This window comes from Suncus etruscus, chromosome 7, assembly GCF_024139225.1.
Source record: "Suncus etruscus isolate mSunEtr1 chromosome 7, mSunEtr1.pri.cur, whole genome shotgun sequence".
Classification (NCBI taxonomy): domain Eukaryota; kingdom Metazoa; phylum Chordata; class Mammalia; order Eulipotyphla; family Soricidae; genus Suncus; species Suncus etruscus.
The window spans coordinates 20,838,917-20,853,208 of record NC_064854.1 but is presented as its reverse complement, the minus strand read 5'-3'; the positions used below and the strand labels follow the sequence as shown (position 1 = coordinate 20,853,208).

Below are 14,292 nucleotides of genomic sequence, written 5' to 3'. Positions count from 1 at the left end.
TTGTTTCTAATACTCCTGACTAGTTACAAACCAGCATTTTTTGGTTGCCAGTGGAGATTCAATGACCAAAGCAACTTCTGGGTGGAAAGAACAAACTATGCAATCCATGAAATCTTCCTTTGAGTGCCATGTCAGAAGGTCAGAAGAGAATGGTGAATTAAAATATGAATTAGAGGGAGTCAAAGCTGTACCACAGCAGGGAGGGTTCTTTTCTTGAACACAGGGTTCGATCCTCATCTTCCCATACAGTCCTCCGAGTACCCCCAGGAGTAATTCCTTAGTGCAGGGGTCTCAAACTCACAGCCCGCAGGCCGTTTGCAGCCCTCCGTACAACATTTTGTGGCCCTGCCCTAGAGGAATTATTTTTTGTTTTGTTTTGTTTTAGTTGTTTGGGTCACACACCCCAATGTTCAAGGCTTACTACTGACTTTGCACTCAAGGATCACTCCGACTTTGCCTCCTGTGGCCCCCAGGTAAATTGAGTTTGAGACCCCTGCTGCAAAGCCTGGCATTGCCATATGTATCAAAACCAAAATAAAACAGAATAAAACAATGTGAATTGGGAGGAAAGAAGTGAAAAGGTCCCTATGGGGCCCATAGGGCCTATACACAAATTCCCAGATACTGTTTTATCCAAACCCCCAAATAGTTGACTGTTTCTGGGTTCACTTGGTTCCCCTCCCTTCACGGTGGCAGATTTACTTCCAGTGTCTTTTCAGACTTTTTGTGACCTATGGATTTCCTGCAGAGCTTCCCAGAAAATGAAGATGGTTTATATATAGCAAAGTCTTAATTCTGCCCAAAATGTCTCTGCACAAGACTTTGATGTTAGCAAGACTGCCCTTTCCCTTCTGATCTTATCTGTGAAAGATAACATAGCTCATCTAAGGGGCACATTTCTGAAATACCGGTGGTGACTTCTAGTGGGTGACTTTGACCTAATGTGGCAGGGATAGGACTTCTCCATCTCAAAGTTGATGTCTTGCAAACCCAGGGTCTGGAAGTCATTGAGAGAGGCTACCTGCCATGTGGGAATTTCTGAGATCCCTTTCAGGCTAGTCTGAATTTGCTGGTTTTCATATAGTATTTTCTGCCTTGTTAAGGATTTGTGAATTTCCTTCCTCCTGGCCTATTACTTCCCACTTGGTGTCTCCAAGTCAGTGGGTAATGATGTTGGAAAACATTCCTAGAATCAAGCAAAAGGCATTTATTGATTTAAAAAAAAAATCCCTCCACCTTTGCAGAAACAGGAGGGATGTCTGGGAGCAGACACAAATAAGAGCGATTTAAAGAGGACACGGGAAAGTCAGGATAGTTGGAATGATGGTGAAACAGTGGTGGGGTGATCGCCAGCTCTCCTCCCCCTTCTGGTGCCTGTCCTGCCTGCAGAGGGCCTCTGGCTGGAAGGTCCCCCAGCTGGAAGGTTCCCCTCCATACACCCTGTCCTTACTTGGAAGCACAGGACACAAGCTTGAAACCTATTTTGTACATACCAGAACATTCAGTCTATAGAGGCATAAGGCAGCTGCCCCAGGCTGCCAGGATCTCAGTACTGCATCCTTCACCCCAAACATTCGCAGAAATTCTTTTTTTATTATTATTGCAACATTCCCACCACCAATGCCCCTGATCTCTCTCTTCCTCTACCCTCTGCCTGTATTTGAGAAAGGTATTCTACTTCTCTCACTCATTAACATTGTCATGGTAGTTGTTAGTGTAGTTATTTCCCTAACTGCACTCACTACTCTTTATGGTGAGCTTCATATTGTGAGCTGGTTCTTATAGCCCTCATCTTCCAGCCCTCATCTCTTGGCATTATAACAATAATGTCTTTTATTTCTCTTAAAACCCATAGATAAATGAGATTATTCTGTGTCTCTCTCTCCCTCTGACTTATTTCACTCAGCATAAGTTTCCATGTACACCCATGTATCGAAAAAGTTCATGACTTCATCTCTCCTGATGGCTGCATAATATTCCATTATGTATATGTACCATCGTTTCTTTAGCCATTCATCTGTTGAAGGGCATCTTAGTTGTTTCCAGAGTCCCACCAGTAATGAATGAGAGTTCCTTTCTCCCCACATCCCTGCCAGCACTGATTGTTCTTGTTCTTTGTGATGTGCGCCAGTCTCTGTGGCTTAAGGTGGCACCTCATTGTTGTTTTGATTTAATGATTAATGATGTGGAAGTTTTTTTCATGTGCCTTTTGGCCATTTGTATTTCTTCTTGAGGAAAGTGTCTGTTCATTTCTTCTTCCCATTTTTTGATGATGTTATCTGTGGTTTTTTTTCTTGTTAAGTTCTGTCAGTACCTTGTATATCTTAGATATTAGCCTTGTCTGACAGCGAATAGTTTCTCCCATTCTGTGTGTGGGTTTTGTATCCTAGGCACTTTTTCCTTTGAGATGCAGAAGTTTCTAAGCTTAATATAGTCCCATATGTTTATCTCTGCTTCCACTTGTTTGGAGAGTGCTGTTTCCTCCTTAAAGATGCCTTTAGTCTCAATGTTGTGGAGTGTTTTACCTACGTGCTGTTCTATATACCTTATGGTTTCAGGTCTGATATCAAGGTCTTTAGTCCACTTAGATTTGACCTTTGTTCATGGTGTTAGATGGAGGCCTGAGTTTGATTTTTTGCAAGTGGATGACCAGTTATGCCAACACCACTTGTTGAAGAGGCTTTCCTTGCTCTATTTTACATTTCTTGCCCCTTTACCAAAAATTAATTGATTGTATGTCTGGGGAACATTCTCTAAATATTGAGTCTATTCTACTAATCTGAGAGTCTGTCTTTATTCTAGTACCATGCTATTTTAATGACTACAGCTTTGTAATACAATTTAAAGTTAGGAAAAAGTGATGCCCCCATATTTCTTTTCCCAAGGGTTGCTCTAGCTATTTGTGGGTGTTTATTGTTCCAAATGAAATGTAGGCGTGTTTGATCCATTTCTTCGAAGAATGTCATGGGTATCCTTAGAAAGATTTAGCAGAAATTCTTAAAAGCTGTTGATATGGAGCCGGAGAGATAGCCTGGAGGTAGGGCATTTGCCTTGCATGCAGAAGAACAGTGGTTCAAATCCTGGCATCCCGTATGGTCCCCTGAGCCAGCCAGGAGCAAGTTCTGAGCATAGAGCCAGGACTAACCCCTGAGCATTGCCAGGTGTGACCCCCCCCCAAAAAAAGCTATTGATGGTCCTTAATTATTTTTTCTGGGGACCTCAAATGACATCCCTCAAGCTCTAGACCCCCATGATCATAGATTGATTACTTCTTCAATTTTGGCATCAACTATATCATGATGAACTGTAAAATAAATCTCCACTGTGTGAAATCCCCTCACACACCATGTTTCTAACCCCCAGAAGAATTAATAAACTTAGCCAGTCAGAAAAGTCATGGAGTCAGTGGCTTCTGCCCTGTGGTGTCTCTGAGTGTGCTAAGCCCAAAACTGACCTTTCTTTATTAAGCTAATACCCATTCAGTAGGAGGGGGAAGGTTGAGAGACAGACAGACAGACAGACAGACAGACAGACAGACAGACAGACAGACAGACAAAAGTACCTGTTCAGGTGGTCTTTTACAAATCAAATGAAGAGGTTTAAGGAAAGAGGAATTTGGGGGAACACCTTTGGGTTAATAACTGGATGTCATCGTACAGTGAGCCTTGATTTTTCTAACATTTTTAAGAAAAAATAAATTGCTTATGAGGTGCTTGGAATCACTTGACTCAGAAACATGGATATATGTGTGTGTTTTTGTGTGTGTGAATAGAGACCTACAGAAGCACAGGTTCACAGAGACACATGTGTGTGCACACTGACACATGCACACAGATGCTCATACACACACATGAGCACAAAAACATTCATTCACACGCATCTGCATCTTGTTGCAAAGCTAGGGAACCGTGGTTTGTGAGGGGACCATCTTGTGAACAGAATTGGTAAAACCACATCCTGGCCATGACTGATCATCGACAGGGCAGTGAGGGCCAGTCTCGCTTCTCAGAAATTAACATGCATCTATTTGGGCAGGTTTTTCAAAAGTCTAATCAGGGACCTTTAAACCTAAGAAAGTCTCAAACCATAAGGGAATATATACAATAGATTTTAAAAATAAATTTAAGTCACATTTTTGTAAGCAGTGGAGCCAGAACTATAGCACAGCAGGGAAGGTATTTGCCTTGCACACGGCTGACCCAGGTTCGATCCTCAGTATCCCATATGGTCCCATGAGCCTGCAGGAGTAATTTTTGAGCACAGAGGCAGGATGTAACCCCTGAGCACCACTGGGTCTGGCCCCAAAACAAAAACAAAGCATATTTTAATCAGAGAAAAGCAGTATATTTAAAACTGCCCCTGTTCTGTCCCATAATTGCACATTAGGATAAGTGCCTGGCTCATGGCCAGTTTGTTGGAGAATGAGAACATGAGCTTGGGGGGTTGGGGGACACTTGGGAAAGGAACCTGGAGCAAACTTGCATTTGTTTTTTCTTGAAAATGCCATGGCACTTAGCTAAATGCTAATGAAACAATAATTTTCTGCCCACAATTTATTTTCAGTTCGATTTCTTTTCTTCTTTTCTTCCCCTTTTCTCTTGAATAAATCTTAATGGATGGGCAGCTTGTAAAATTGCTTAATATCTCCCCCGTACAGACACATACACCAATTTTTCACAGGGGAGGTGGCAATAGAGGAAAATTGCCCAAGAATGGAATCACACATCAGGTTTTATCCTAGCACCATTACTCAGGGAATAATGATAAAAGTCCTCAAGGGTTTAAATGAAAGTAGTCCTCATCTATTTAATTAATGTATTGATCCAAAGCCAAAAGGGAAGAGGGATTAAGAGAAAAGGATTTAGAGAAGCAAATTTTGAAATGATCTCTTGTGGTATTTGTGGACAATAATGGCCTCTAATTATCTGATTGTAGCAAGTACTCAAAAAAAGCTCAATACACACAACTAACTCCCTGCCACACCCTGCCTCTTCCACTCAGAGAAAATTGCCTCCGTTAATCCTCAGAGCTGGTTGAGTTCCCATCTCATAGATACAGGGTCAGTCAGAGAAACAAATTCATTTGTCTAAGGTCACATGTGATTCACAGGGCCATGGGGGCATCTCACTCCAGGGGATTTTGGGGTCCCAGGGAGTTCGACACTGCTATTTTTCTGATAATATTGCAGGTTTGAGTAAAAGATGAAAAAATGGATGAGTGAGCAAAGGAGACAATTAATGAACAGATGAACGTGTGACTAGATGACTGAGTTTAAGGTTGAATGAATGAATGGAGGAATGAATGAAAAGATGAATACCTAAATACAGGCATATATGAGAAGGTTGGATGAATGGATATATGGAAATACTAGATGAATAAATGAATAGGCAAATGAATGAATAGTTAGTTACCAAATACAAACATTTATGAAAGGTGTAACTGAATGGCTATTTGGAAAGACTAGTTGAGTGAATAGATAATTAAATGGGTGAATATATGGAAAGACTAGATGAATAAATAGATGAGTGAATGAATAAGTAAATACCTAAATACTAGCATATATGGCTGAGCAAATATATGGAAATACTAGATGAATAAATGAACAAATGGATAAATACCTAAATACGCCATGTATGGAAAGATTGAATGAATGGGTGTATGAAAAGACTAGACTAATGAATTAATGTATATTGAGTACCTATATACAGGCATATGTAGAAAGATTAAATGAATATATAGAAAGACTAGATGAATGAATGAAATCATGAATGAATGAATAGGCAAATACCTAATATATGAACCATAAATACCACCATATATGAACAGATTAAATGAAGAAACATGGAAAGACTATATGAAGGAATAAGTGAATGCCTAAATATAGGAATCTATAAAAAGATTGGGTGGGTTTATGAAAAGACTAGATAAATGACTGAATGAATGAATAAGTGAATACCTAAATACAGGCATATATGAAAAAATTGAATAAATGGGTTATGAAGAGACTAGATAAATGACTGAATACCTAAGTACAGACATACATGGAAAGACTATACAGGAGGCCAAAATGTCCTCAGCCTTCTGTGAATACCAATCCACACCTCCTCTGAATGAGCTGTGGGTGGTTGAAGTTCTCCCTTTGCCCCTGCCCTCCCCTTTCCACTTTGGAATTGCCTCTTTCAGTTTAACTTGTTGTCTCAGGCACCCTTTTCTACCAGGTTAAAAAAATAAAAAATGCACACCAAGTCATTAATGTCCTAAATGTCATCACTTTTCCTGGCATCACTCCTCTAGGCAGACTTCATCGGCCTATGTGTTTAATAAAATCCCAAGGATTGTGTGTCAGGCCACATGGCCACTAGCTCCTTCTGAGTTATCAATGTGACATGAAGACTATTGGGCAAGACTCTTCTAGAGCTTCTAATCCCAACCTCAAACTATGGATTTGCAATGAAAATGCTCAAGTCTGAAGCAGACCACCAGTAGGCACATGGAAAAGTGCTCAGCATCAATTAATTGAGGAAAACCCAAATTCAGACAGCAATGAATGAAGAAAAAAGACAGCAATGAGATATTATCTCACACCAGTGAAGTGAAAAGAGCACATAGCAGAAATAATAGAAATTGTGTTGGTGGGATGTGGTGAAAAAGGAACTCTCATACTCTCATATGCTGATAGTGGAATATTGCCTGGTTCAACCCCTGTGGGAAAGTATATGGAGAGTTCTCAGTAATCTTAGAATTGAGCTGCATTATGATTCAGCAAATCCACTTTGGGGTATCTACCCCAAAATGTTCATTTAAAAGGATGTATGCACACCATTATTCATTGCTGCACTTACTACAATGGGTAAGATATGGAATCAACCTAGATGAATGGATTATGAATATGAAATATATATACACACAATGAAATATTATGCAGCTTCAAGAAACAATGAAATCATGCAACCTGATTAGGACTGAAAGATAATCACATTGAGTGAAGGAAGCCAGAAGAAGAAAGACAAACAAGATAATCTCATATCTGTGACGTATTAAAATAACTGGATGAAAACATGTAAGGCAGTAAAAGGAGTTTGCATAGGTCACCCTTAACCCCATATCTTAGAGAGGAGGAGGAGGAGGAGGAAGATGGAAAGAAATCAAGGCAGGAGGGTAAGAAAAGGAAATAGGGCCAAAGCAGTGGCACGGAGCAGTAAGGTGTCTGCCTTTCTTATAGACCGTGGTTCTATTCCCCGGCGTTCCATATGGTCCCCCAAGCCAGGAGCAATTTCTGAGCGCATAGTTAGGAATAACCTGAGTGTCACTGGGTGTGGCAAAAAAAAAAAAAAAGAAAAAAGAAAATAATGGGGAAATAGGGATTGGGGTTATATTGGGGGTGTAGGAGAGAGGTATAGCTATAAATCCAAAGCATAGACTCAACAACACTAAAAATATCAGATTTAAACTGCAAGCACAGAACTTTGTGCGTTTTTTTTTAAATATAACAATAAATTTTTATTTATTTCCTCTTTTATTAAATATCTTTATTTAAACACCGTGATTACAAATATGATTGTAGTTGGGTTTCAGTCATGTAAAGAACACACCCCCTTCACCAGTGCAACATTTTCATCACTAATGTCCCAAATCTCCCTCCTCCCCATCCCACCCCTGCCTGTACTCGAGATAGGCTTTCTACTTCCCTCATTCATTCACATTATTCAGATAGTTCCAATGTAGTTATTTCTCTAACAGCACACATCACTCTTTGTGGTGAGCTTCATGTAGTGAGCTGGACCTTCCAGTCCTCCTCTCTTTTATCTCTGAGAATAATTGCAAAAATGTCTTTTATTTTTCTTAAAACCCATAGATGAGTGAGACTATTCTGCATCTATCTCTCTCCCTTTGACTTATTTCATTCAACGTAATAGATTTCATGTACATCCATGTATCGGAAAATTTCATGACTTCATCTCTCCTGATGGCTGCATAATATTCCATTGTGTATATGAAGCACAGAACTTTGTAATGTGCCTGTCAAAATGGCAGGAGATTGGGGGTTTGAGGATAATGAAGTGTAGGAGCACAGGTGATGGGAGTTGACACCGGTGATTAGATTGGTGTTGAAATATTAAAATATTATATGCCTAAAACTTAACTATCAATAACTTTGTAAACCAAGGTTATAAAAGAAGTTTTTGTTTTGTTTTTATTTGGGGAGGCACACCCAACAGTGCTCAGGAGTTGGTTAATCTTGGCTCTTCAATTCAGGAATCATTCCAGGGGGGTGGGGGGGACCATATGGGAAGCCAGAATTGAATCCATGTTGGCTGCTTGTAAGGCTGTGCTATTGCTCTGACCCCTAAAGAGTCTTTTCAAATGAATTATTGAGTTTAATCCCTGAGAGATATAGTTACCAATATTTATGAAACACTTCCCAAATTTGCATTTTACCCTTGCTCAGGGGCCAAACTCACCTCATTATCATTCCAATTTTAGTATATGTGCTGCCAAAGTGAGTACTAAAAGGAAATTTTTTTAGGAAAAAAATAAAAGAAAGTTCCTGGGACTATACAAATGGCCAAAATAGGCATCACTTGGGCAAGATTCCAGAATCTGTGCTTCCCAGGGTAGAGCAGGAGTGGCTGGTCCCAGCAAAAGAAGCTTCTTATCAGACACACCAGAGGCGAGGAAGCTCAGTTTTGATTTAGGAATGACTGGCTAATCCCTGTGGGAAAGCAGCTCCTAGAGATTAGGACTATGGGGTGCCCAGGGATGGTGGAGGAGAGGACCAAAGAGTCAGTGACAACTAAATTCTTTGCACTGCATATTTTCTGGACCCGCTACATCTGTGTGATATTTGACCTCTGCCTTCCAGAACCAGCCCAGCCCTGGGAGTGGTTGGGGATTGATGGTAACAGCTCAGTTTTGAGGGGTTGCTGGACACAGAAGACCAGCTGTGTGACTGGAACTGGCTGGCGAGGTACTTACCAGGTATTGGGTCTCAGGAGTTGTGTGTGTATGTATCCGGGTGCACTGTGCTGGGTTTGTGCATGTATAGGGGTCCAGAGTTTGTTTTTATGAGTTGAGGTATGGGGTGTGTGCTTGAGTGTACATGTGGATTGGGGTATGGGTAGTATAGGCTTGTGTGTTGGGGGTGTGCATTGGGGTTCAGGTGAGTGCTTGTTTGCAGCTCAGGGCACAGAGGGAGGAGTATATATATATACTCCTCCCTCTGTGCCCTGAGCTGAGCTATATATATATATATATATATATATATATATATATATATATATATATATATATATATATATATATATATATATATATATATAGGAAGTCAGGAGGGAGGATCTAGAGCCTGGGTCCTGCTCTCCCCATCAGATCTTCTGGAGTAGCTGTTGGTGCAGATGAGTCTTTGGCATCAAGTCTTGGGATGCCAAGCACGTCTGCTCTCCCCACCAGCCAGATGGGTGGCATCAGGCCCGATCCATATTCACCACCTTAGCCAGTGCTAAGGGCTGCTGCTCAACAGACTGAGGGGATGCGGGGGGGTCATCTTCCCCAGCCAGGTATGTGGCGGTGACACCAGTGTATAGTTGGGTGAGGGGTGTGAGGAACCCTGTTATTTCTCCAGTTGATCTGGGTTGCTGTAGCGTGCACTGTGCTGGCGAACTTGCTTCTCTGCTTGGCACTAGGTGGGCCCAGCTGGCCTTGATATTTTAGGGCGTAATTTGGCGGTTCTAATCCCTTAATGCGCCTCAGAGGTTGAGCCATGCAGCCCCATGGAGCCAGGCCGGCCCCATCTCATGGTCTGTCTGCTCCTAGGAAGGCCGGAAGTGGAGCTTTGGGAAAGTTTTCTGGAGAGAGTGAATTATGTTCTCTGACTCGCATTCATTTAGACAAGGATCTTTCAGAATCTTGGCCTGTCGCGGGAAGTATTGTGTAAACTTTCAGAGTTGTTGGGAGTTTGAAAAACTGTCTCTCTAGTTTCTCTTGCCTCCAACCAGTCATCAATCGCACTTGCTTCTTAGAGTAAAAGGGCTGCTCTGGGCCTCTTTAGCACAGGTCTTCCTGAAAAGTCTTATCCCCTTTTATTATTTTTGATTTTAAGACTTATAATGGCATTTTTGTCTTGGTGTATCTGGTAGATTATATACATTCCTGGTAGTAAAATGGCCCACTTTTGTCAGGAGCTTAGATTTTTACCAGGATGATGATTGAAAATTTTTCTTACTGACTAGCTTTTTGCTCTTAGAACTTTCTGCCTTGTTTCTCCTGGGTAGAGGACACACACCTCACATCCAGATGCTAAAAGATGGGGAGCTTTCCTGTGTGAGCTTTATCATCCTTTACTATTGGTGAACTCCCATTGTTCATATAGATGGAAATGAACGTGAACTGTGTGTGTCTACTACATATATTTGAACGAGTAGGCAGAAAAAAAGAGGTGGACGGTGGGCATATGGATGGATGGTGGTAGATGGGTAGATAGATGAATGGGTGGGTGGATGGAAGAATGGATGGATGATGGATGGATTGGTGGGTAGATGCAAGGTGGATAGATGGATAAATGGATGAGTGGGTGGGAAGCTGAGGGATAAATGAATAGGTGAGTGGAAGACTGAGTGGTTAGATATATGGGTAGATACATAGACATAGACACATATTGGATATCATAGATACAGATAGACGGTCCCTCTAGGTTATTGTTTTACAAGTTGAGTGATATCACCTCTTGAGCACTGTTGGAGTGATCCAGAGGGTTCATAGTAGCCTTATGGGGCACTCTCTTAAAGGTAGATTCCTTAATAGTCGATTTCCAGTAGGGCTGTAAATGAAAGTTTTTTTTTTCTGTAAAAGGGTAAGTGGCAAAATAAGTTTGATATCCTCTGTTTGATATCCAAAGTACATGTATATCAAATCAACTTGCCCTTGGCTAAATTTATTTAAGAAAGAAAGAAAGAAAGAAAGAAAGAAAGAAAGAAAGAAAGAAAGAAGGAAGGAAGGAAGGAAGGAAGGAAGGAAGGAAGGAAGGAAGGAAGGAAGGAAGGAAGGAAGGAAGGAAGGAAGGAAGGAAGGAAGGAAGGAAGGAAGGAAGGAAGGAAGGAAGGAAGGAAGGAAGGAAGGAAGGAAGGAAGGAAGGAAGGAAAACCTCTTGGCCTAGAAACTCTAGGCCCTAGAGAGATAGCCCAGTGGGTAGGTACTTGCCATGCCTGTAAGAACCTGGTTTAATCTGCAGCACCTCAGAAATGATCCTTGAGCATAGAGCCAGGAGTAGGCCCTGAACACATTTAGGTGGGGACCACTAAACAAAACAAAAAAAGTAAGCCCCCACCTCACTATTGCTGAAGGAGGAAGTTTGAGAGAGAGAGAAGTCCGCTCCAGAAAGACATTCACTGTCATAACTGATGTCAATTGAAATAGGTACAGGTAATGCAAATATGGCACTTTTCACTGAGAATCATCCCAGAAACCAGGAAGAGAGCCCTAGAGGCTGGGAGCACCCCCCTTGAGTTTCATTTGCATCACAATGAGCCCCCACTGCCCCCTCCCACCACATTCAGTGCAGTGCCTGAATGAGGCAGGAACCAGGGGAAAGAATAAAATAGGTGAGGTGAAGCCCCCAAACTATTCCCGTGCCCTCATTTGCTTCTTGCCCCAAGGACGTGAAACACAGCTGTGGGGCAGATGTGCGTCTGTTTTAGATGATTATTTCTAAGTTGGATGTCATTAGTTCATTTTTCAAAAAAAATTCTCAGTCTATTTGTGGAAACCGCAGGCTGTGTGCAGGTTGCCAACTGGGTTTCTGCTTCTTATTTTCTTACTGCCTGCTGAGCTAAGCACAAAAGAAATCAGGTACCTGGCCTTCTAGCTTTTTAAGGTGGAAAATGTAGCGGGAAAACTCAGAGCAGGGTCCAAATCAATAAGTGCAGTTTCTAACTGATATTAGAAGTTCCCAATGCCAGCCCTATCACTGTTGTTTCTAGAAGCAAAGGGGGAGCAATGGCTGGACCCAAACAGCACAGGCAGGAATATGGGGGAGTCCTTTATTTGCATACAGTCATTGTTTGTGACCTCACAGAGCCAGTTCCGGAATGATCTCTAGACCCACCACATGGTCAGGAAAAATAATACAAGAGGTGAAGGAAGCAAAGCCAGGCCATGAAGTCACCTTTATTATTCCAAGACAGAGAATGCTTTGGGGCATCTTTCTTGGCAGAAATGGGCTTCCAAAATAGAAAGTCTCAGAAATTCACCAAGCCGTACCTGTCACATGATCTGAGGGCTTCAATGATCGATGGGTTGCTTTGGAAAGCTGGATTGATTGATTCATATCTGCTGAACCCAGATTACAGCCTCATTGGGGGCCAGAACTAGGGTCTGAGTCCCACAAACAGTTCCACATGTGGCGTCTCAATTTGCTGTTTTTGCTGGTTCCCTTTCATCATTTCGTCACAGCAATGTATGTGTTCCAAGGGTTCTGCCCTTTATAGTTTTAATGCCTGCATATGGCGTGAGGCTTAGGCCTTTGGCCAACAATCGGAACAACGTGCTGTGGGCCCAGGGGGTAAAGTGCCTCATGCCAAAGAAGACTGTGAGAAGATAGATTGAATTTTTTGGTGATTCCTCTTGGATCTGGGCGTTTGTTGGTTTGACCCTTTTCTGCCAGGCATTTCTCATTTTCTCAGTCTGAGGCCGAATTGCAATAAGTCGGACTCAAAGCAAAACCCTCATTCTGGAATGTTCTTATGATCCTTCATAATCAATAATTTGCCACTGTTTTTACTCAATGGACAAGATATATTTAAGCCTGACTTGGGGCATTATTTCATCCTCCTCAGAAGCGCCTTGCTTTGACTCTGGGTGAGGAAAGGAAGAGAGTACTGAGTGTGTGGGGTGCAAAATGAGCTCCCAGTTATTACATTCCCCTGTCTTTTGCCTACTTATTGGTGCCTCAGTCCTGGTGGTGATCCTTCTAAGTATAGCGAAGATTAACCCAGAGTTTTAGCTTCAGCCAATGTCCAAACTAATTTGGCCAATGAGGCTTCGAAACTGCTGATTCAGGGCTTGAAAAGGCCTACCCTGGCAGAAAAGAAGTTGCCAGGTTTTTATCAAAATTTGGCATTGGGGTGGGTAGGTATTTGGGAGATTAGGTGGATGGAAACTTGGGGAAATTTCTCTGTGATAGCATTAAAAAAAAAAAAAGCTATGGACCTAATGGAATGTCCTTGCTTAGCCAAGGTCGACCTGCCCTAACCTCTCAAAAATGCCCTTTCCAGATGCTACTGTCTACAAGAGAAATGCACTCCCCTTCCTTTTTGTTTAGTTTGGGTTTGGGCCACACCTGGAGGTGCCCAGGGGTTATTCCTGCCTCTCTGCTCAGGAGTTATTCCTAGCCATGCTCTGGGAACTAACTATATGGGATGCCAGAGAATGAACCTGGGATGGCCGCATGCAAGGCAAATGCCCTCCTCACTGTACTTTCTTGCTCTGACCCTGCATCTCTTCTTAAACTTTGCAAAAATTCTTTCAAAAGCATTTCTCTGCTCCCTGTGGCAACCCTGGGAGGGGTTTTAACTCAGGGGACCCAGCCATCCTCCAGACTTTAGTTCCAGGGCTGTGCTCAGGGGAGCCTCAGTTAAGTTAGAATCATCCTTTTCTGTGGACCCAGCTTTTGGGGTGAATCTGAGTGTGGCACCCCTGAAGACACAGTCAGGTGCGATGTTCTCCCATGTCCTGGGAAGAACAACTGGCTTGCCTTGGGGACCCTCGCACCCGGCTTCCGCAGTGTCGAAGTTCATCCTCCAGCAGATAGTTTCCTCATAAACGCTAACTAGTGCTTTCCTGCCATGCCTGCTCCCTTCACAAGGCTGAATCCCAAAAGGGTTAAAAGCAAGAGTTCTCTGCACCCCGAGGAAGGGATGTCCACATTTGGTTTGGGATCAGGTAGCGAGTGGCTCTGGCAAAGGACTCGCTTCCAGTGCTGTTTTGGGGAGGGGGTTGTTGGATTTGCTTTGGGTATCTGTTTCTTGGATCCTACTTAGTGACTGCATTCTCTACAAAATGGGGTGACGGTTTGTTCTTCCGATGTTAGAGGCTAAAATATCCTACCTCGGGCTCTCAGCCAACAAGCTCACTCAGCCCGTGACCATAGTACTTGGAGTATCATTGAAATCTCGTGCTGCAAGAAGACCCTTGAAAGCACTTGAAAGAGGAATTGAAAGGGCTTTAGAGAAAACCCACTTGGGGCAGGGGGGGGCGCAAGTGGCCAAGCACATATCTACCATGTGGAGGGCCCTGCAT

At 42.4% G+C, this 14,292-nt stretch overlaps 1 protein-coding gene and 1 non-coding gene across 4 annotated transcripts in view; one reads left to right on the top strand and one right to left on the bottom strand.

Moving 5' to 3' along the window:
• The window catches only part of FRMD4A (FERM domain containing 4A), a 337,218-nt gene that overhangs the window by 171,068 nt on the left and 151,858 nt on the right, over positions 1-14,292 (top strand). The window lies entirely within an intron of this gene.
• Positions 8,405-8,508, bottom strand: LOC126014575 (U6 spliceosomal RNA). Its single transcript, XR_007497601.1, has one exon. It is a non-coding gene; the product is annotated as a U6 spliceosomal RNA (small nuclear RNA).